General features: G+C 50.0%; 4 long non-coding RNA genes across 4 annotated transcripts; all 4 read right to left on the bottom strand.

Moving 5' to 3' along the window:
- Positions 1-5,229: 5,229 nt before the first annotated feature.
- LOC309883434 lies at positions 5,230-6,268 on the bottom strand. The gene is made up of 3 exons (XR_014318455.1): positions 5,826-6,268; positions 5,657-5,706; positions 5,230-5,263 (listed from the first exon to the last, which is right to left on the bottom strand). It is a non-coding gene; the product is annotated as an uncharacterized lncRNA (long non-coding RNA).
- A 1,549-nt stretch (positions 6,269-7,817) lies between these two features.
- Positions 7,818-8,963, bottom strand: LOC309883405. Its single transcript, XR_014318448.1, has 4 exons — positions 8,750-8,963; positions 8,239-8,299; positions 8,028-8,078; positions 7,818-7,896 (listed from the first exon to the last, which is right to left on the bottom strand). It is a non-coding gene; the product is annotated as an uncharacterized lncRNA (long non-coding RNA).
- A 2,086-nt stretch (positions 8,964-11,049) lies between these two features.
- LOC309883404 lies at positions 11,050-13,596 on the bottom strand. The gene is made up of 4 exons (XR_014318447.1): positions 13,150-13,596; positions 12,785-12,835; positions 12,452-12,545; positions 11,050-11,768 (listed from the first exon to the last, which is right to left on the bottom strand). It is a non-coding gene; the product is annotated as an uncharacterized lncRNA (long non-coding RNA).
- A 5,906-nt stretch (positions 13,597-19,502) lies between these two features.
- On the bottom strand, positions 19,503-20,067 carry LOC309883665. Its single transcript, XR_014318494.1, has 3 exons — positions 20,016-20,067; positions 19,864-19,916; positions 19,503-19,762 (listed from the first exon to the last, which is right to left on the bottom strand). It is a non-coding gene; the product is annotated as an uncharacterized lncRNA (long non-coding RNA).
- Positions 20,068-20,577: the final 510 nt, after the last annotated feature.

Here is a 20,577-nt window from a genome sequence, read left to right as displayed (position 1 = left end):
CAAAGCACAAGAAAGTAGGAGCAGAGCAGGAGCAGCAGATTTTCTTGTTTTTTTTTTTTTTTTAAATCTGCTTTACCTGAACAACATGCAGAGGACAAGAGACCTGGGGTGTTTCTAGAAGCAACAATCCCCATGCTTTTGCTGCAGCTTTTAATATTAAAAGGACAACACAACCAATCAAGTAACTGGAACTTTTTCAAATGGAATTACGTCAAACGGGTTCATCATCACTTGCAAAAACAGAGAACCAGCATTCACTAGCATGCCAGAGCTAATACCCACCTCCTGCACAACGCTCACTACTACTAATGCAACATATCATTGTGCAATACCTCTCTGTTCCTGGTTCCTTTAACTCACCTGCTCAGTAGCTCCAACTGAGAAATGTGCCCGGGCAGCACCGCGCTAAAATGTGCCCGAACAGACTTATTCTTCAGTGATGAAGAAGGTGACCCTGCTCAGTCTCTTGGCAGTACTGCACTTACGCGGTCAAGAAACCGTACCCCACGGTTTCCCAAAAACAACGTACCTGGCAACCCCTCATAAACATACCTCAAATATGTGAATTCCATGCACATAAAGCCTAGAAGGCTTTATGGTCTAACGACTCGACAGACAGCAAACACACAGGCAAAAGCTCCAGAAATATAACAAACCGCCCCTAACCCTGAGAAAGACCACTGCTTATATGCCCAATGCTGCCATTTTCAGATACATGCTCACACAGGGAGCCTCCATCATACATTTCTCCTAAACCCTGCTCCATCACTTTGCCACCAAGGTTGTGACTTTGATAAGATTTGACATATAGGCAAAGACTCTCAAAAAGCCCTGTAATTCTGCAAAAATCATAAGGGACCCAGAAACACAAAGCAAACACACAAAATAACATCGCCATACTATCCGTAAAACTGCTGAAATAACTACTCACATGAGGAAGAGCTGCATGCAATACAGGCACCTACTACTTAGATTGCTTTACTATGACAGATCCTACCAGTTGCCACCTCGAAAAGATATGCGTACCGGTTTCTACTTGAAAATGCATCAGTCCATAGACTCTGACCCACCTAAAGAACCCTGCAACTGACTGAAGGAAAAACAAAGCACTTACCCCAAAGAGCAGCCCAGGCAGAAGAAGCTCTCTGATGGCACACCTGCAACTCAGTTACTATTAGGTCCCACCTGGAACCTGAAGCCAATCACATGGGAAAGTGCAGGGGGAAAGCACAAAAAAAGCAGAAAGAAGAGGAACAGCAGCTGTGGTTTTATTACCTTATTTATATGGCTTAGCTCAACAGCATGCAGAGTGCAGACATGAGAACTGGGGTGTTTCTAGAAGCTACAATCTGTTGTCGACGGAAGGAAGACACAGACGCTCAATATGAGTGAACAGTGAACTTCAACTTTAATGGATAGCTCAGTCACCTTTTATCTAGTTCGAACATAGTCAACTCATACATATTGCAAAAACTAAGCTCAGGATTGGCTAACACTTTCCTGTCTTGTCAGTTAGTTCCTCCCTCTTTTAGCTACCGTCCCGCCTTAGGGACTTTCCCAACCACACAAGGGCATCGTATCCTTGGGCCTGATTGGTTCTCAACCGGCTGCGCATGTGCCCAGGCTCATATGAGTTGAGTACGGTACCCCTCCTAGCCCATGACCTCCTAACTGCTCAACATCCACGTGTCCTACCTCACTTAACCATTCCTCCACAATTCCCCCATTTTTATTTTGTGCTACAAATACCTTCTCTGTGAGTTGCTCTAGTTTCTTAGTTAGGCAGTTAAAGGTTACATATGCAGCAATTATAATCAATGTAATTATAAGTAGAAAGCAAAGTCCCTCTTTAACTAACAAAACCCAACCACCCATGTTCCCAAAAACAGATTTAAGCCAACCTTCAAACCAACTATCTTGTACTAAATTTTTTTGTGTATGATCCCTTAACCATTTCAACTGGTCGTGAATTGACTGACCATGGTCGGAAAGATTAAAGCAACACATTCCTTCTACATCTTCACACCCATGTCCCTGAGCCAAGAACAAGAAATCAATAGCGGCCCTATTTTGCAGCACAGCGTGCCTTAGGCTTTCCGTGTCTTGCGACATTTCAGAAAGAACTTGTGTGGTTACATTTGACTGTTTAACAGCCCAACAAGCAAGCTTATTTATGCTAGCTAAAGCGTGTGCAGTTCCTACAGTCAGAAAAAGATCCATTAAGCAGAGTAATACGGGCAGAGTATGGTGCTAACATTTCACTCAGTTCCTTTGGATCCCCTATCGGGACCCCAAACAAGCATGTTCTGAAAGGGTACATAACATAACACAACTATACAACTTAACCCTAATAACACTACAATTACTGTAAGCACTTAACGGTAACACAATTAATAGTAAGTAACACAACTTAGTAGTAACACACTTAAACCTAATCACTTGATGGTGATCAAAGGCTGTTCTTGATAGTCGTCGAGGTGTCACAGCCCACGTCATGGTCAGAATGATTATCAGGAACCTCTTCCTGGTCGTCTTCAGCGTGTGCAGATTCTAAAGCTGCTTCAGTCCACTTTGCAGTGATCCACTGGGTACCTGTTTCTGGCACCCCTTCAACATCTCTATAACATTTTATAACACTTTTGCAAGTAACTCTTTAACCACATTTATCACAATACTACATGCAATGATGACTGACACCACAGTGAACAAAATCCTTAATCCCTCTTTGACTAATCCCAGTAACCATCTATGCATTGTTTCAAACAAATCAGTGAAACATTGATTGAAAGGATTGATACCATATTGACTCTTTCTCATGTGCTCTTTCAAGAAAGTAATGGATTTGTGAATTGACTCATTACGATCAAAAAGTTTTAAACAGTACGTTCCCTTAAGTTTCTCCAAGTGGCTACTTCGCACAATGACTCCATACTTGTGAAACATGATTTTGCTCGACCAGTACTAATTTCCTATGATTTCAGCCTGCACTATGGCAATAAATGCGCTCTCACTAACACAGTACACAGCACACTCACACACCCAGAGGCCTCTGGCACATCTCACTCTCAATCATACCACAACCTCAATCATACCACACGAATATAATTTAGAATGATAAGCAAACAAACAAGTATTGCCTCTCATTGTGTTCCTCGTGAAGTGACTTGCAACACTTTGTTTTAAAACCTTACCCTTACACAAATACTTTCAACACAAAATACCTGGACATTTAAGAATAACACATACAATTATTAACACTCCAGTTAGTATCCCTTTTTCATTGCAAGGTAAACCTCTTATAAAAAGAATGCCAGAGAGAAGCAGTACAGCCGCCGCTGCTTCCATGGTTACATCAGACAGGCTGCAGGGTCCTGATGTCCGTCCCTCTGCTCTGTGCCGACTCGCCACACGGTGAGGGTCAGCTGCCGTTCGATTTCGCGGAACTCCGAGCGCAGCGCTGCTCGTGGCGGTGACTGAGGGGGGGGGAGGCTCCCACTGCCCCGTAGCCCCCTGAGGCAGCGTTATCGTTCTCACTGAAGGCGGCAGTGGGCAATCCCCAGCTCCAACACTTCCCGGCAATCCCAGTCGCTCTGTAGGAGCAGTAGCGACTCTCTGCTCAGCCTGATGTATAACTAAGGCGTTAGTGACTGCTCTCCAAGGCTTCAATAATTTTTTAGCAGCTTATTTTCATTAATAACTTCATCAAACAATTTGTCCCCAAATTTACGCCACTCTGTTTGTTCAAAAACTGGATCAGGATTGATAAAACAACCCTGCATTACTCCATATGCTAATAATCCTGGTAAATCCTTTTTGCAGTCTATATCTGAAGTGATCCGCTTTTCTAAAAAGCATTCGAGCAAAGCATACGCCGCTTGTCTCTCCATACCTTTATATACGTCGGTTGCAGCCTTTGCAAAGACCTCGGCGGCGCTTCTCCGGCGGGACCCTTTAAAGGCTCATCCCGGGTGCGGGGACTCCCTTCCACCTTCCGAGCTGTGGGTGCGGGGACTCCAAGTTTTCGTCCCTTTCACCTTTCAGACCTCGGCGACGCGTGACCGGCGGGATCCTCTCCCGGGTGCGGGGACTCCACGTCCCTTTCACATTCCGGACGCGGGTGAGGGGATTCTTGTCCCTTCCACCTCCTGGGCTGTGTAGCAGGACCGGTTCCTCCCTTATTCCGTCCAACCGTGGCCCAGGATCACCGCCAGCAGTGTCCAAATCCCGTTCAGATCGGTCCCTGTTCGGGCGCTATTTGTTGTCGACAGAAGGAAGACACAGACGCTCAATATGAGTGAACAGTGAACTTCAACTTTAATGGATAGCTCAGTCGCCTTTTATCTAGTTCGAACATAATCAACTCATACATATTGCAAAAACTAAGCTCAGGATTGGCTAACACTTTCCTGTCTTGTCAGTTAGTTCCTCCCTCTTTTAGCTGCCGTCCCGCCTTAGGGACTTTCCCAACCACACAAGGGCATCGTGTCCTTGGGCCTGATTGGTTCTCAACCGGCTGCGCACGTGCCCAGGCTCATATGAGTTGAGTACGGTACCCCCCCTAGCCCATGACCTCCTAACTGCTCAACATCCACGTGTCCTACCTCACTTAACCATTCCTCCACAACAATCCCCATGCTTTTGCTACAGCTTTGAATATTAAAAGGACAAAATGACCAAGCAAATAGCTGTTTTTTTTTTTTTTCATCTGGAATTAGCTCAAGCTTTTATTTACATAGAAAGAAAAGTATAAGAGCAGAACTGATTACATGCCAAAAAAGAATTCAATTCCATTCCACTCACAGGAAAAATCACTTACTTCAGTAAGCTGAGAACCAAAAGGCTATGCTGATGTGTTAAAACACATTACAGGACACTGGGTCCAAGCCCTCCGCTGCACCCACTTAAAATCCATCCCTACACTCACCAAGGTGCAACCCCAACCAAAACACAGACACAGCATTTCAGCTTCAACACAGTTTTGGGAACTGGTAGAAAGGACGCCTCATCCTCAGCAAGGTGTGCTCAGGCTACACAGGACAGGGCTTTGGGCACCTCTTTGCCTACCAAAGAAGACAGCCATCAGCACCTGCTTTGTTCCGATTCTAAAGACTAACATCACAGCCCACACTGCCTGGGACACCTGATAAACAGAAGAGAAAGCAGCCATACCCTTTTCAAGCCGTCCCTGCATGTGTTGCTCCTTGATGATCTGCAACCTCTTCTCAAATCCTCAACTGCTTCTGTGGAGAGCCTGCCATGGCACCTGCAAAGCAAGATGGATACCCTTCGCAGTCACCTCGTGCTACTTGGCAGTTCTGCTCCAATCCAGCTCACAAACAGCCCACCCTTCTCGTGCTGCTCTTCAGAGTGCAGCTTAGCCCCTCTGAGCCTGTGCGAGACACCTGTGAAACAAAAAGAAAAGCATAGGCCTAAGCAGCATCCAAAGCCACAGCACAGCTAGGACAGTTACTCTCATCTGCTCCCTTACCTCTGCCCCCTCACCTGCCCTCGAGGCAGATGCTTCCATCTGCTCTCTTAAGCCAGCTACAACACACCTCTGAAATATAAACAGGATTTTTACTGTATTTTGTGTAGTTAACTAACTGCAGTGACAACTGCACCCCTAAAGTGCCCGCTACATCTGTTCATCGCTCACCTTGCCGAAAGCAGCTATGCTCAAGTCCCGCGTTGTACACTGTGTTGCAGCTTTAACAAATGAAAACAGTCACAATATAATCATTCAGCGGCCTGCATTAGCACCCATCCCTCAACAACAGCAGGGACCCCATTTACAAATTATCATTTCAAAACAGCAGCCCCATTACCTCAGCACCTCAGAAGTAGATCAAGCCTGTCACTGAGCTGCCTACCCAGTGCTGAACAGTTCCAGATGGAGCTCTTTCCTGTGACAGGTTCCAAAAGTTTACACTCTACTGGGGACAGGAAAGAAATAAGAATAAACATTTCAAAACCCCATATCTGTAACCTTTCAAGATTCAACAGACCTCCTCAAGCACACCGGTCAAGCACTTATGCGAGCAGCTGCTCACAAGCAGATATACTCTCCCACCTCCACATCTGCCAAACACCACAGAGATGACTGTGCCAGCTGCCCTTCAGTACGTGCCCATGGGCAGACCGGATGTCTTCGCCAAAACAGTCCAGACAATGTATTAGTAAACCCATGCACTGCCACATTAATCACTAACTGCCAGGCAGGACAGCTCCAGACCAAACACATACACACACAGCCACGCCACAAACACTACAAAACACACAACACAAGGCACAAGAAAAAGTGACCCCCGGAGGGAAGCCCTATGGCAACAGCAAGTCAGAACAGCTGCTCTGCAGCAGACCCTAGGAGAGACTCAAATGTCATGACACACGACTGGAAGCCACTGCCAGAACTGGGATGATGGAGGCCTAAAAAGCCTGCCTTCAAGACAACAGACCAGAAGGATGGGGACTGAAAACCCCCTAAGAAGACGCTTAGGAATTCAATTCCCAACAAGAGCTCCTGATGCGGCCCAGATGACTTCTGCAAGAGTGAGGATGAAAACAGATGCGATCTCAAACCGAATATGATGCACGAGACCTGAAACAGACCTGCTCTTTAAGCAGTGACTGCAACACAAGAAGTGCTCAGATCAGAGTCATGATGACAAAACAAGCACTGAGGCCCTTCAGCACCACTACCAAGTCGCCTGTCTAGTCAGTCCAGTGTCAAAAGCTAGGAGGATATCAAGACCCGAGAAGCACAGAACAGACATCGCAGAAGCAACACAAGACAGACGAACAGAAGGAAACTGTCCTGCCTCGCGCACGCACTAACTCTACAAAATAATCCCGCTTCTTCTATTAGCCTGGTGACCCAGCCACAAGCAGCCTGAACGTGACCCAGCCTGAACCACCCTCACAGTGGCACCAAGTCTAGTCAGCCAGCTGGCTCCATGCTGCTCTGACTCCCAGCTCCCATTAGCCACCCCAGATATGCAAATACCAGGTGCCCCCCAACTTAGCTCTCAGGTTGCTGCATGGTAAATTCCCTCCGCTTCAAGAAACGCACAGGCACTGATTGTCATCTTAGGCAATTGCCAGGCTCATCATCAGCTGCAAAAACAGAGTACCAGCATTCACTAGGACGCCAGCCCCATTGCTCACCTTCTCCACAATGCTGACTACTGCTGATGCAACATACAACTATGCTCACCTGTTCCTCTCCAAATCCAAGCTCCAACACTGCAACCAGTATCATCCACACCACCTGGGAAAACAAAGGGATTAAATGATCATTGCGTTCACAACACATCACCCAATGGTGTTTTTTTTTTGTTATTGTTGTTTTTTGTGTGTGTGTGTGTGTGTGTGTGTGTGTGTTTCCTTTATTTATTTTTTTTTTTTTAGTCTGCTTTAGCTCAACAGCATGCAGAGTGCAAACAAGAGAACTAGGGTGTATCTAGAAGCAACAATCCCCACGCTTTTGCTGCAGCTTTGAATATTAAAAGGACAATACAACCCAGCAAGTAACTGGAACTTTCTTAACTGGAATTAGCTCAAACTTTTATTTACATTGAAAGAAAAATCTAGGAGCAGAACACATTATACACCAACAAAATTAATTCCATTTCATCCCCAGAAATAAATCACACTCTCATCCCCTCCTGTACCTGAGCCGCTTGCCTACCAAACGTGGCACACGCTTCCATCTGTTCCCTTTACCCACTTATAGCACCTCTAAAAGACAAACTGGAATTTTACTCTATTGGATGTACGAAAATAACTGCAGTGACAACCGCGCCCCAAAAATAACAGTTACCTCTGCTCATCACGCACCACAGTCACTGCAGAGGCAGCTCGGGTCAAGACGTCCTGCACTGCGCACTGCGTTTCAGCCTGAACCAAAGGAAAAACACAGGCAGAAGATAAACATTCAGCTGACAGCAGTAGCACCCATCCCTCAACAACAAAAGGGACCCCATCTTGAGTTTTAACCTTTCAAAACAGCAGGCCACTTGCCTCTGTACCTGCAAATTAGGTCCAAGCTTGAAAGGAGCGGCCAGCATCACCCACACCACCTGGGAACACAAAAGGACAAAATGACCACTCTTCTTGCTAGCAACCACCTGCCACACTGCTCCTCTATCCCACACAGCCTCACCTCGGACCCTCACAGGGAAACACCTGAGCGTCTTCCCTTCGCTTCGGATAAGGGATGACCAGGCTGAAAACACTCACCTTCCCTCAGAGCTTCGTGACATGAGGATTTCCCTTCCCTGTCCACGACTGCACAAAGCACCTGCAGACACAAGAGAAACGCACACTCTGAGGCACCTCACAGCTACAGCGTACCTGCTGCAATACCTCTCTCTTCCCTGCTCCTGTACTTCAGCTGCTCACCAGCTCTAACTCAGATTCTTCACTCACAGCACCACAAACTGCCCGGGCCACACAACACACACTACACAAGCTACAATGGCTAAGACACACACGCTAGAATGTTCCCACCCAACAATCAGTCGCGTCGCACCTGAAGGCTGCCGCACACTCTGAGAAACCAAACCTACCAGTCCTGAGCAGCTCCCCACCTCCTCCTGCCAACCACGCTCAGCACACACACTATTTGCCCCTCAGAAAAACAAAACCTTAGAACATACACACACAAAAAAAAACAAAAACATCTGAGATCCATAAATGCCAAAAAGACGTGCACACACAGCAGCCCCTGCAGAGGTAATCACAGACTCACCCTTTGCAGAGGAAAGAGCAGACTCTGATACAACCCTGCTCAGGCTCTTGGTAATGCTGCATCTAAACTGCCAAGCCACATGTAGCATGAAATGAAGCTGGTTTTAGTCCCCTGGAAAATTACACAAGTAGGTTTGTACATCTAGAGATTAAAATATAGCTCAAAAAAAGAAGAGCATCCCACCATCAAAAAAAAAAAAAAAAAGAGCTAGCAACCTCTACTAAATATCCCTCTGTTAAGTGAATTCCAAGGACTTAGAAATCCAGAAATCCATAGACTCCAGCCTGCCTAGAGAACCCTGCAACTGACTGAAGGAAAACAAAACACTTACCCCAAAGAGCAGCCCAGGCAGAAGGAGCTCTCTGATGCCATGCCTGGGGCTCATATACCATTTGGCCCCGCCCAATATCCAAACCCTATCACCTGGAAAAGGGGAGGGACAAAGCACAAGGAAGTAGGAGCAGAGCAGGAGGAGCAGTAGCTGTTTTTTTTTGTTTGTTTTGTTTGTTTATTTGTGGTTTTGTTTTTTTTTTTAAATCTGCTTTACCTGAACATCATGCAGAGAACAGACAAGAGACCTGGGGTGTTTCTAGAAGCAACAATCCCCATGCTTTTGCTACAGCTTTTAATATTGAAATAACAACACGACCAGTCAAGTAACTGGAACTTTTTCAAATGGAATTACGTCAAACACGTTCATTATCACTTGCAAAAACAGAAAACCGGCAATCACTAGCATGCCAGAGTGTTGTCGACGGAAGGAAGACAGGGACACTCAATATGAGTGATATGATCAGCAAGCTTCGATTTATTGGATAGCTCAGACGCCTTTTATTCCTTAACATATAATTAGCTCATACATATTACAAAAGTTAAGCTCATGATTGGTCCCCCTACGTCCTTATCTTATCAGCTTCTTCCTCATCCTTTCGACCGAAATAACACAGTCGGTACTTTCCCAAACCGCCAACGGATATTGTGTCCTTGTGTCTGATTGGCTCAGACAAGTTGTGTGCGATATTTGTCCAACTCGTAAAGATTCAGCTATTTTACGTCTACGTGACCTATCTCAGTTAACCATCCCTCTACAAAGGAGATAATACCCACCTCCTGCACAACGCTGACTACTACTGATGCAACATACAGTTGTGCAATACCTCTCTGTTCCCAACTCCTTTATCTCACCTGCTCAGTAGCTCCAACTGAGAAAATGGGCCCGGGCGGCGCCGCGCCGAAATGGGCCCGGGCGGCGCCGCGCCGAAATGGGCCCGGGCGGCGCCGCGCCGAAATGGGCCCGGGCGGCGCCGCGCCGAAATGGGCCCGGGCGGCGCCGCGCCGAAATGGGCCCGGGCGGCGCCGCGCCGAAATGGGCCCGGGCGGCGCCGCGCCGAAATGGGCCCGGGCGGCGCCGCGCCGAAATGGGCCCGGGCGGCGCCGCGCCGAAATGGGCCCGGGCGGCGCCGCGCCGAAATGGGCCCGGGCGGCGCCGCGCCGAAATGGGCCCGGGCGGCGCCGCGCCGAAATGGGCCCGGGCGGCGCCGCGCCGAAATGGGCCCGGGCGGCGCCGCGCCGAAATGGGCCCGGGCGGCGCCGCGCCGAAATGGGCCCGGGCGGCGCCGCGCCGAAATGGGCCCGGGCGGCGCCGCGCCGAAATGGGCCCGGGCGGCGCCGCGCCGAAATGGGCCCGGGCGGCGCCGCGCCGAAATGGGCCCGGGCGGCGCCGCGCCGAAATGGGCCCGGGCGGCGCCGCGCCGAAATGGGCCCGGGCGGCGCCGCGCCGAAATGGGCCCGGGCGGCGCCGCGCCGAAATGGGCCCGGGCGGCGCCGCGCCGAAATGGGCCCGGGCGGCGCCGCGCCGAAATGGGCCCGGGCGGCGCCGCGCCGAAATGGGCCCGGGCGGCGCCGCGCCGAAATGGGCCCGGGCGGCGCCGCGCCGAAATGGGCCCGGGCGGCGCCGCGCCGAAATGGGCCCGGGCGGCGCCGCGCCGAAATGGGCCCGGGCGGCGCCGCGCCGAAATGGGCCCGGGCGGCGCCGCGCCGAAATGGGCCCGGGCGGCGCCGCGCCGAAATGGGCCCGGGCGGCGCCGCGCCGAAATGGGCCCGGGCGGCGCCGCGCCGAAATGGGCCCGGGCGGCGCCGCGCCGAAATGGGCCCGGGCGGCGCCGCGCCGAAATGGGCCCGGGCGGCGCCGCGCCGAAATGGGCCCGGGCGGCGCCGCGCCGAAATGGGCCCGAACAGACTCATTCTTTAGACATGAAGAAGGTGACCCTGCTCACCCTCTAGGCACTACTGCACTCATGCGGCCAAGAAACTGTACCTCACGGTTTTCCAAAAACAACGTACCTGGCAACCCCTCATAAAAGGACTTCTAATATGTGAATTCCAAGCACTTAAAGCTTAGAAGGCTGCAAGATACAAAGACTTAACAGACAGCAAACACACAGGCAAAAGCTCCAGAAATGTAACAAACCGCCCCTAAACCTGAAACAGAATACCCCTTACATGCCCACTGCTGCCATTTTCGGATACACGCTCACACAGGAAGCCTCCATCATACATTTCTCCTAAACCCTGCTCCATCACTTTGCCACCAAGGTTGTGACTTCGATAAGATTTGACATATAGGCAAAGACTCTCAAAAAGCCCTGTAATTCTGCAAAAATCATAAGGGACCCAAAACCACAAAGCAAACACACAAAATAACATCGCCATACTATCCGTAACACTGCGGTAACAATTACTCACCTGAGGAAGAGCTGCATGCAATACAGGCACCTACTACTAGATTGCTTTATTATGACAGATCCTACCAGTTGCCACCTCGAAAAGATAGGAGTACCAGTTTCTACTTGAAAATGCATCAGTCCATAGACTCTGACCCACCTAAAGAACCCTGCAACTGACTGAAGGAAAAACAAATCACTTACCTCAAAGAGCAGCCCAAGTAGAAAGAACTCTCTGATGACATACCTGCAACTCAGTTACTATTAGGTCCCACCTGGAACCTGAAGCCAATCACCTGGGAAAGTGCAGGGGGAAAGCACAAAAAAAGCAGAAAGAGGAGGAGCAGCAGCTGTGGTTTTATTAACTTACTTATAAGGCTTAGCTCAACAGCATGCAGAGTGCAGACATGAGAACTGGGGTGTTTCTAGAAGAAACAATCCCCATGCTTTCGCTGCAGCTTTGAATGTTAGAAGGACATTACCACCAAGCAAGTAACTGGAGCTTTTCCTGCTGGAATTACCTCAAACTTTTATTTATGTAGAAAGAAAAATCTAGGAGCAGAATAGATTACATGCCAAAAAAAAAGTCAATTCCATTCCACTCACAGGAAAAATAACTTACTTCAGCAGGCTATCTGGGAACTAAAAGGCTATGCTGATGGGTCAAAACACACTACAGGACACTGGGGCCGGGCCCTCCGCTGCACCCACTTAAAATCCATCCCTACACTCACCAAGGTGCAACCCCAACCCAAACACAGACGCAGCATTTCAGCTTCAACAAAGTTTTCAGAACTGATAGAAAGGATGCCTCATCCTCAGGGAGGAATGCTCAAGCTACACAGGACGGGGCTTCGGGCACCTCTTTGCCTACCAAAGAAGACAGCCATCAGCACCTGCTTTGTTCCGATTCTAAAGACTAACATCACAGCCCACATTGCCTGGGACACCTGATAAACAGAAGAGAAAGCAGCCATACCCTTTTCAAGCCATCCCTGCACGTGTCGCTCCTTGATGATCTGCAACCTCTTCTCAAATCCTCAACCGCTTCTGTGGAGAGCCTGCCATGGCACCTGCAAAGCAAGATGGATACCCTTCGCAGTCACCTCGTGCTACTTGGCAGTTCTGCTCCAATCCAGCTCACAACCAGCCCGCCCTTCTCATGCTGCTCTTCAGAGTGCAGCTTGGCCCCACTCACCCTGTGTGAGACACCTGTGAAACAAAAAGAAAAGCATAGGCTGAAGCAGCATCCAAGGCCACAGCACAGATAGGACAGTTACTCTCATCTGCTCCCTTACCTCTGCTCCCTCACCTGCCCTCAAGGCAGGTGCTTCCATCTGCTCTTAGGCCAGCTACAACACCCCTGAAATATAAACAGGATTTTTACTGTATTTTGTGCAGTTAAGTAACTGCAGTGACAACTGCACCCCTAAAGTACCTGCTACATCTGTTCATCGCTCACCTTGCCGAAAGCAGCTATGCTCAAGTCCCGCATTGTACACTGTGTTGCAGCTTTAACATATGAAAACAGTCACAAGATAATCATTCAGCGGCCAGCATTAGAACCCATCCCTCAACAACACAAGGAACCCCCTTTACAATATTATCATTTCTAAACAGCAGCCCCATTACCTCAGCACCTCAGAAGTAGATCAAGCCAGTCACCGAGTTGCCTACCAAGTGCTGGACAGTTCCAGAAGGAGCTCTTTCCTATGACAGGTTCCTCCTAAGTTTTACACTGCACTGGGGGACAGGAAAGAAATAAAAATAAAAATTTCAAAACCCCATATCTGCAAGCTTTCACTATTCGACAGACCTTTTCAAGCACACAATTCAAGCACTATGCAAGCAGCTGCTCGCAAGCAGCTCAACTCTCCTCCCCCCCCCACATCTGCCAAACACCACAGAGATGACTGTGCCAGCTGCCCTTCAGTACGTGCCCAGAGGCAGACCAGATGTCTTTGCCAAAACACTCCCGACAACGTATTAGTACACCCATGCACTACCACGTTAGCTGTCATCACTAACTGCCAGGCAGGACAGCTCCAGACCAAACACATACACACACAGCCACGCCACAAACACTACAAACAAAACACACAACACAAGGTGCAAGAAAAAGTGACCCCCAGAGGAAAGCCCTACGGCAACAGCAAGTCAGAATAGGTGCTCTGCACCAGACCCCAGGAGAGACTCAAATGTCATGACACACGACTGGAAGCAACTGCCAGAACTGGGATGATGGAGGCCTAAAAAGCCTGCCTTCAGGACAACAGACCAGAAGGATGGGGAGCGAAAACCCCATAAGACAACGCTTAGGAAATCAATTCCCAAGCAAGAGCTCCTGATGCGGCCCAGATGACTTCTGCAAGAGTGAGGATGGAAACAGATGCGATCTCAAACAGAATATGATGCACGAGACCTGAAACAGACCTGCTCTTTAAGCAGCGACTGCAAGACAAGAAGTGCTCAGATCAGAGCTATAATGACAAAACAAGCATTGAGGCCCTTCAGCACCGCTACCAAGTCGCCTGTCTAGTCAGTCCAGTGCAAAAAGCTAGGAGGATATCAAGACCCGAGAAGCACAGAACAGACATTGCAGAAGCAACATAAGACAGACAAACTGAAGAAAACTGTCCTGCCTGGCGCACGCACTCACGCTACAAAATAATCCCGCCTCTTCTATTAGGCTGGTGACCCAGCCACAAGCAGCCTGAACGTGACCCAGCCTGAACCACCCTCACAGTGGCACCAAGTCTAGTCAGCCAGCTGGTTCCACGCTGCTCTGACTCCCAGCTCCCATTAGCCACCCCAGATATGCAAATACCAGGTGCCCCCCAACTTAGCTCTCAGGTTGCTGGATGGTAAATTCCCTCCGCCTCAAGAAATGCAAAGGCACTGATTGTCATCTTAGGCAACTGCCAGGCTCATCATCAGCTGCAAAAACAGAGTAACAGCATTCACTAACACGCCAGCCATGATGCCCCACCTGCTCCACAATGCTGACTACTACTGATGCAACATACAATTGTGCTCACCTCTTCCTCTCCAAATCCAAGCTCCAACAGTGCAGCCAGTGTCATCCACACCACCTGGGAAAACAAAGGGATTAAATGATTGTCGCATTCACAACAAATCACCCAATGGTGGTTTTTTGTTGTTGTTGTTTGTGTGTGGTTTTGTTTGTTTTTGTTTTTGATATCTGCTTTAGCTCAAAAGCATGCAGAGTGCAAACAAGAGAACTGGGGTGTTTCTAGAAGCAACCATCCCCATGCTTCTGCTGCAGCTTTGAATATTAAAAGGACAATACAGCCCAGCAAATAACTGGAACTTTCTTAACTGGAAATAGCTCAAACTTTTTTTTTTTTTTTACGTAGAAAGAAAAATCCAGGTGCAGAACAGATTATACACCAAAACAATCAAACACCTGCCACACTGCTCCTCTATCCCAAACAGCTTCACCTCGGACCCTCACAGGGAAACACCTGAGCGTCTTCCCTTCACTTCGGATAAGGGATGACCAGGCTGAAAACACAAACCTTCCCTCAGTGCTTCGTGACATGAGGATTTCCCTTCCCTGTCCATGACTGCACAAAGCACTTGCAAAGACAGGAGAAAAGCACACTCTGAGGCACCTCACAGCCACAGCGTACCTGCTTGTGGTGGTTTTACCGTACTGGGCAGCTAAACCCCACAACCGCTCTCTCACTCCCCCTCTTTTAGATGAGGAGGGGGAGAAGTAAAGCAAAGAACAACTCACGGGTTGAGATAAGGATAATTTAATTAAAGGGAAATAATAATAATAATTAAAGATTATTATGAACTAAACAATTTAACTAAAGGAAAATAAAAAGGGAAAGGTGAAAAGGGAGGGGGAAAGGGAAAAAATAAAAAGAAGGGAGGAAAACAAACAAATAAAATAAATGAAGGCTATATGAAAGTGCAGAGGAAAGAAATTACTCTCTACTTCCCACAAATGAGTGATGATTGACCACGTCCTTGAAGCAGGGCCTCAATGCACGTAGCCGGGGTTCGAGAGGAGGACCGATGTTTTCCCAACGAGAGCCCACCCCTCCCCTCCTCTTCCTGTCTCCACTTTTATTGCTGAGTATGACATTACATGGTATGGAATATCCCTTTGATTGGTTTAGGTCAGCAGCCCTAGTGATGTTTCTCTCCTCACTTTTTGCCCACCCCCTAGGAGGGTTAGAGAAAGGCCCAATGCTGTGCCACTGCAGCTCAGCAGTAGACACAACACTGGTGTAATACCACTGCTGTTCCAGCTATAAGCGCAGAGTATGGCACTGTAAGGGCTGCTGCCAGGAAAGTTAACATTCCAGCCAGACCCAGTACACTGCTGCAATACCTCTCTCTTCCCAGCTCCTTTACTTCAGTTGCTCAACAGCTCTAACTGAGACTCTTTGCTCACAGCACCACAGCAAACTCTGCCCAGGCCACACAACACACACTACACAAGCTACATTGCTTAACACACACAAGCTAGAATGTTCCCGCCCAACAATCAGTCACATCGCACAGGAAGGCTGCCGCACACTCCGAGAAACCAAACCTACCAGTCCTGAGCAGCTCCCCACCTCCTCCTGCCAACCACGCTCAGCACACACACTATTTGCCCCTCAGAAAAACAAGAAGTTAGAACATACACACACAGAAAAAACAACTGAGTTCCACAAATGCCAAAAAGACACGCACACAGAGCAGCCCCGGCAGGGGTAATCACAGACTTACCCTGTGCAGAGGAAAGAGCAGACTGATACAACCCTGCTCAGTCTCTTGGTAATGCTGCATCTACACTGCCAAGCCATATGTAGCATGTAATCAAGCTGGCGTAACTCTCCAGGGAACTAAAACAAGTGGTTTTATACATCTAGAGATTAAATAATATCTCAAAAACAGGAGCATATGCCACCATCCCAAAAAGAAGTGAGCCAGCAGCCTCTACTAAATATCCCTCTATTTCAAGCACTTAGAGATCTAGAATTCCAACCACTTAGACACCAGCCTGCCTAAAGAACCCTGCAACTGACTGAAGGAAAAACAAAGCACTGACCCCAAAGAGCAGCCCAGGCAGAAGGAGCACTCTGATGCCATGCCTAGGGCTCATGTACCTTTTGGCCCCGCCCAGCACCCAAACCAAATCACCTGGGAAAGGGGAGGGGCAAAGCACAACAAAGTAGGAAGAGAGCAAGAAAAGCAGCTGGGTTTTTTTTCTTTCTTTTTTAAAATCAACTTTATCTCAAAAGCAAAGAGCAGACAAGATATCTCTGGTGAATCTAGAAGCAAAAATCCCCTTTGCTTTTTCTGCAGGTTTTAATAATGGATTTACAATATCATCAAGCTAATAACTGAAACTTATTGAACTGGAATTAGTTTACACAGGCTCATCCCCATCTGTAAACTGAGAGAACCAGCATTCACTACCATGCCAGCCCTATACCCACCTACTCCACAACGCTGACTACTACTGATGCAACATATAGTTATGCAATACCTTTCTGTTCCCAGCTCCTTTATCTCACCTGCTCAGCAGCTCCAACTGAGAAAATGGGCCCGGGCGGCGCCGCGCCGAAATGGGCCCGGGCGGCGCCGCGCCGAAATGGGCCCGGGCGGCGCCGCGCCGAAATGGGCCCGGGCGGCGCCGCGCCGAAATGGGCCCGGGCGGCGCCGCGCCGAAATGGGCCCGGGCGGCGCCGCGCCGAAATGGGCCCGGGCGGCGCCGCGCCGAAATGGGCCCGGGCGGCGCCGCGCCGAAATGGGCCCGGGCGGCGCCGCGCCGAAATGGGCCCGGGCGGCGCCGCGCCGAAATGGGCCCGGGCGGCGCCGCGCCGAAATGGGCCCGGGCGGCGCCGCGCCGAAATGGGCCCGGGCGGCGCCGCGCCGAAATGGGCCCGGGCGGCGCCGCGCCGAAATGGGCCCGGGCGGCGCCGCGCCGAAATGGGCCCGGGCGGCGCCGCGCCGAAATGGGCCCGGGCGGCGCCGCGCCGAAATGGGCCCGGGCGGCGCCGCGCCGAAATGGGCCCGGGCGGCGCCGCGCCGAAATGGGCCCGGGCGGCGCCGCGCCGAAATGGGCCCGGGCGGCGCCGCGCCGAAATGGGCCCGGGCGGCGCCGCGCCGAAATGGGCCCGGGCGGCGCCGCGCCGAAATGGGCCCGGGCGGCGCCGCGCCGAAATGGGCCCGGGCGGCGCCGCGCCGAAATGGGCCCGGGCGGCGCCGCGCCGAAATGGGCCCGGGCGGCGCCGCGCCGAAATGGGCCCGGGCGGCGCCGCGCCGAAATGGGCCCGGGCGGCGCCGCGCCGAAATGGGCCCGGGCGGCGCCGCGCCGAAATGGGCCCGGGCGGCGCCGCGCCGAAATGGGCCCGGGCGGCGCCGCGCCGAAATGGGCCCGGGCGGCGCCGCGCCGAAATGGGCCCGGGCGGCGCCGCGCCGAAATGGGCCCGGGCGGCGCCGCGCCGAAATGGGCCCGGGCGGCGCCGCGCCGAAATGGGCCCGGGCGGCGCCGCGCCGAAATGGGCCCGGGCGGCGCCGCGCCGAAATGGGCCCGGGCGGCGCCGCGCCGAAATGGGCCCGGGCGGCGCCGCGCCGAAATGGGCCCGAACAGACTCATTCTTTAGACATGAAGAAGGTGACCCTGCTCACCCTCTAGGCACTACTGCACTCATGCGGCCAAGAAACTGTACCTCACGGTTTTCCAAAAACAACGTACCTGGCAACCCCTCATAAAAGGACTTCTAATATGTGAATTCCAAGCACTTAAAGCTTAGAAGGCTGCAAGATACAAAGACTTAACAGACAGCAAACACACAGGCAAAAGCTCCAGAAATGTAACAAACCGCCCCTAAACCTGAAACAGAATACCCCTTACATGCCCACTGCTGCCATTTTCGGATACACGCTCACACAGGAAGCCTCCATCATACATTTCTCCTAAACCCTGCTCCATCACTTTGCCACCAAGGTTGTGACTTCGATAAGATTTGACATATAGGCAAAGACTCTCAAAAAGCCCTGTAATTCTGCAAAAATCATAAGGGACCCAGAACCACAAAGCAAACACACAAAGTAACATCACCATACTATCCGTAAAACTGATATAACAACTACTCACCTGAGGAAGAGCTGCATGCAATACAGGCACCTACTACTAGATTCCTTTACTATGACAGATCCTACCAGTTTTCATCTCAAAAAGATAGGAGTACCAGTTTCTACTTGAAAACGCATCAGTCCATAGACTCTGACCCACCTAAAGAACCCTGCAACTGACTGAAGGAAAAACAAATCACTTACCTCAAAGAGCAGCCCAAGTAGAAAGAACTCTCTGATGACATACCTGCAACTCAGTTACCATTAGGTCCCACCTGAAGCCAATCACCTGGGAAAGTGCAGGGGGAAAGCACAAAAAAAGCAGAAAGAGGAGGAGCAGCAGCTGTGGTTTTATTAACTTACTTATAAGGCTTAGCTCAACAGCATGCAGAGAGCAGACAGGAGAACTGGGGTGTTTCTAAAAGCTACAATCCCCGTGCTTTTGCTACAGCTTTGAATATTAAAAGGAAAAAAAATGACCAACCAAGTAGCTGATTTTTTTTTTTTCATCTGGAATTAGCTCAAGCTTTTATTTACATAGAAAAGTATAAGAGCAGAACTGATTACATGCCAAAAAAGAATTCAATTCCATTCCACTCGCAGGAGAAATCACTTACTTCAGTAAGCTATCTGAGAACCAAAATGCTATGCTGATGTGTTAAAACACATTTCAGGACACTGGGTCCAAGCCCTCCGCTGCACCCACTTAAAATCCATCCCTACACTCACCAAGGTGCAACCCCAACCCAAACACAGACGCAGCATTTCAGCTTCAACACAGTTTTCAGAACTGCTGGAAAGCCAGCTTCATACTCAGCCAGGCGTGCCCAGGCTTCGGGCACCTCTTTGCCTACCAAAGAAGACAGCCATCAGTACCTGCTTTGTTCAGATTCTAAAGACTAACATCACAGCCCACACTGCCTGGGACACCTGATAAACAGAAGAGAAAGCGGCCATACCCTTTTCAAGCCATCCCTGCACATGTTGCTCCTTGATGATCTGCAACCTCTTCTCAAATCCTCAACCGCTTCTGTGGAGAGCCTGCCATGGCACCTGCAAAGCAAGACCCTTCGCAGTCACCTCGTGCTACTTGGCAGTTCTGCTCCAATCCAGCTCACAACCAGCCCGCCCTTCTCATGCTGCTCTTCAGAGTGCAGCTTGGCCCCACTCAGCCTGTGCGAGACACCTGTGAAACAAAAAGAAAAGCATAGGCCTAAGCAGCATCCAAAGCCACAGCACAGCTAGGACAGTTACTCTCATCTGCTCCCTTACATCTGCCCACCTCACCTGCCCTCAAGGAAAATGCTTCCATCTGCTCTCTTAGGCCAGCTACAACACCTCTGAAATATAAACAGGATTTTTACTGTATTTTGTGCAGTTAACTAACTGCAGTGACAACTGCACCCCTAAAGTACCTGCTACATCTGTTCATCACTCACCTTGCCGAAAGCAGCTATGCTCAAGTCCCGCGTTGTACACTGTGTTGCAGCTTTAACAAATGAAAACAGTCACAAGATAATCATTCAGCTGCCAGCATTAGCACCCATCCCTCAACAACACAAGGGACCCCATTTACAATATTATCGTTTCAAAACAGCAGCCCCATTACCTCAGCACCTCAGAAGTAGATCAAGCCAGTCACCGAGCTGCCTACCCAGTGCTGAACAGTTCCAGAAGGAGCTCTTTCCTGTGACAGGTTCCAAAGGTTTACACTCTACTGGGGACAGGAAAGAAATAAGAATAAGAGTTTCAAAACCCTATATCTGTAACCTTTCAAGATTCAACAGACCTCCTCAAGCACACCGGTCAAGCACTTATGCGAGCAGCTGCTCACAAGCAGATATACTCTCCCACCTCCACATCTGCCAAACACCACAGAGATGACTGTGCCAGCTGCCCTTCAGTACGTGCCCAGAGGCAGACCAGATGTCTTTGCCAAAACACTCCCGACAATGTATTAGTACACCCATGCACTGCCACAGTAATCACTAACTGCCAGGC

Source organism: Aythya marila (assembly GCF_965140915.1).
Source record: "Aythya marila genome assembly, chromosome: 14".
In the NCBI taxonomy this organism is placed as follows: Eukaryota; Metazoa; Chordata; class Aves; order Anseriformes; family Anatidae; genus Aythya; species Aythya marila.
The sequence above is the reverse complement of the archived record's forward strand: the minus strand, read 5'-3'. Positions and strand labels throughout refer to the sequence as shown.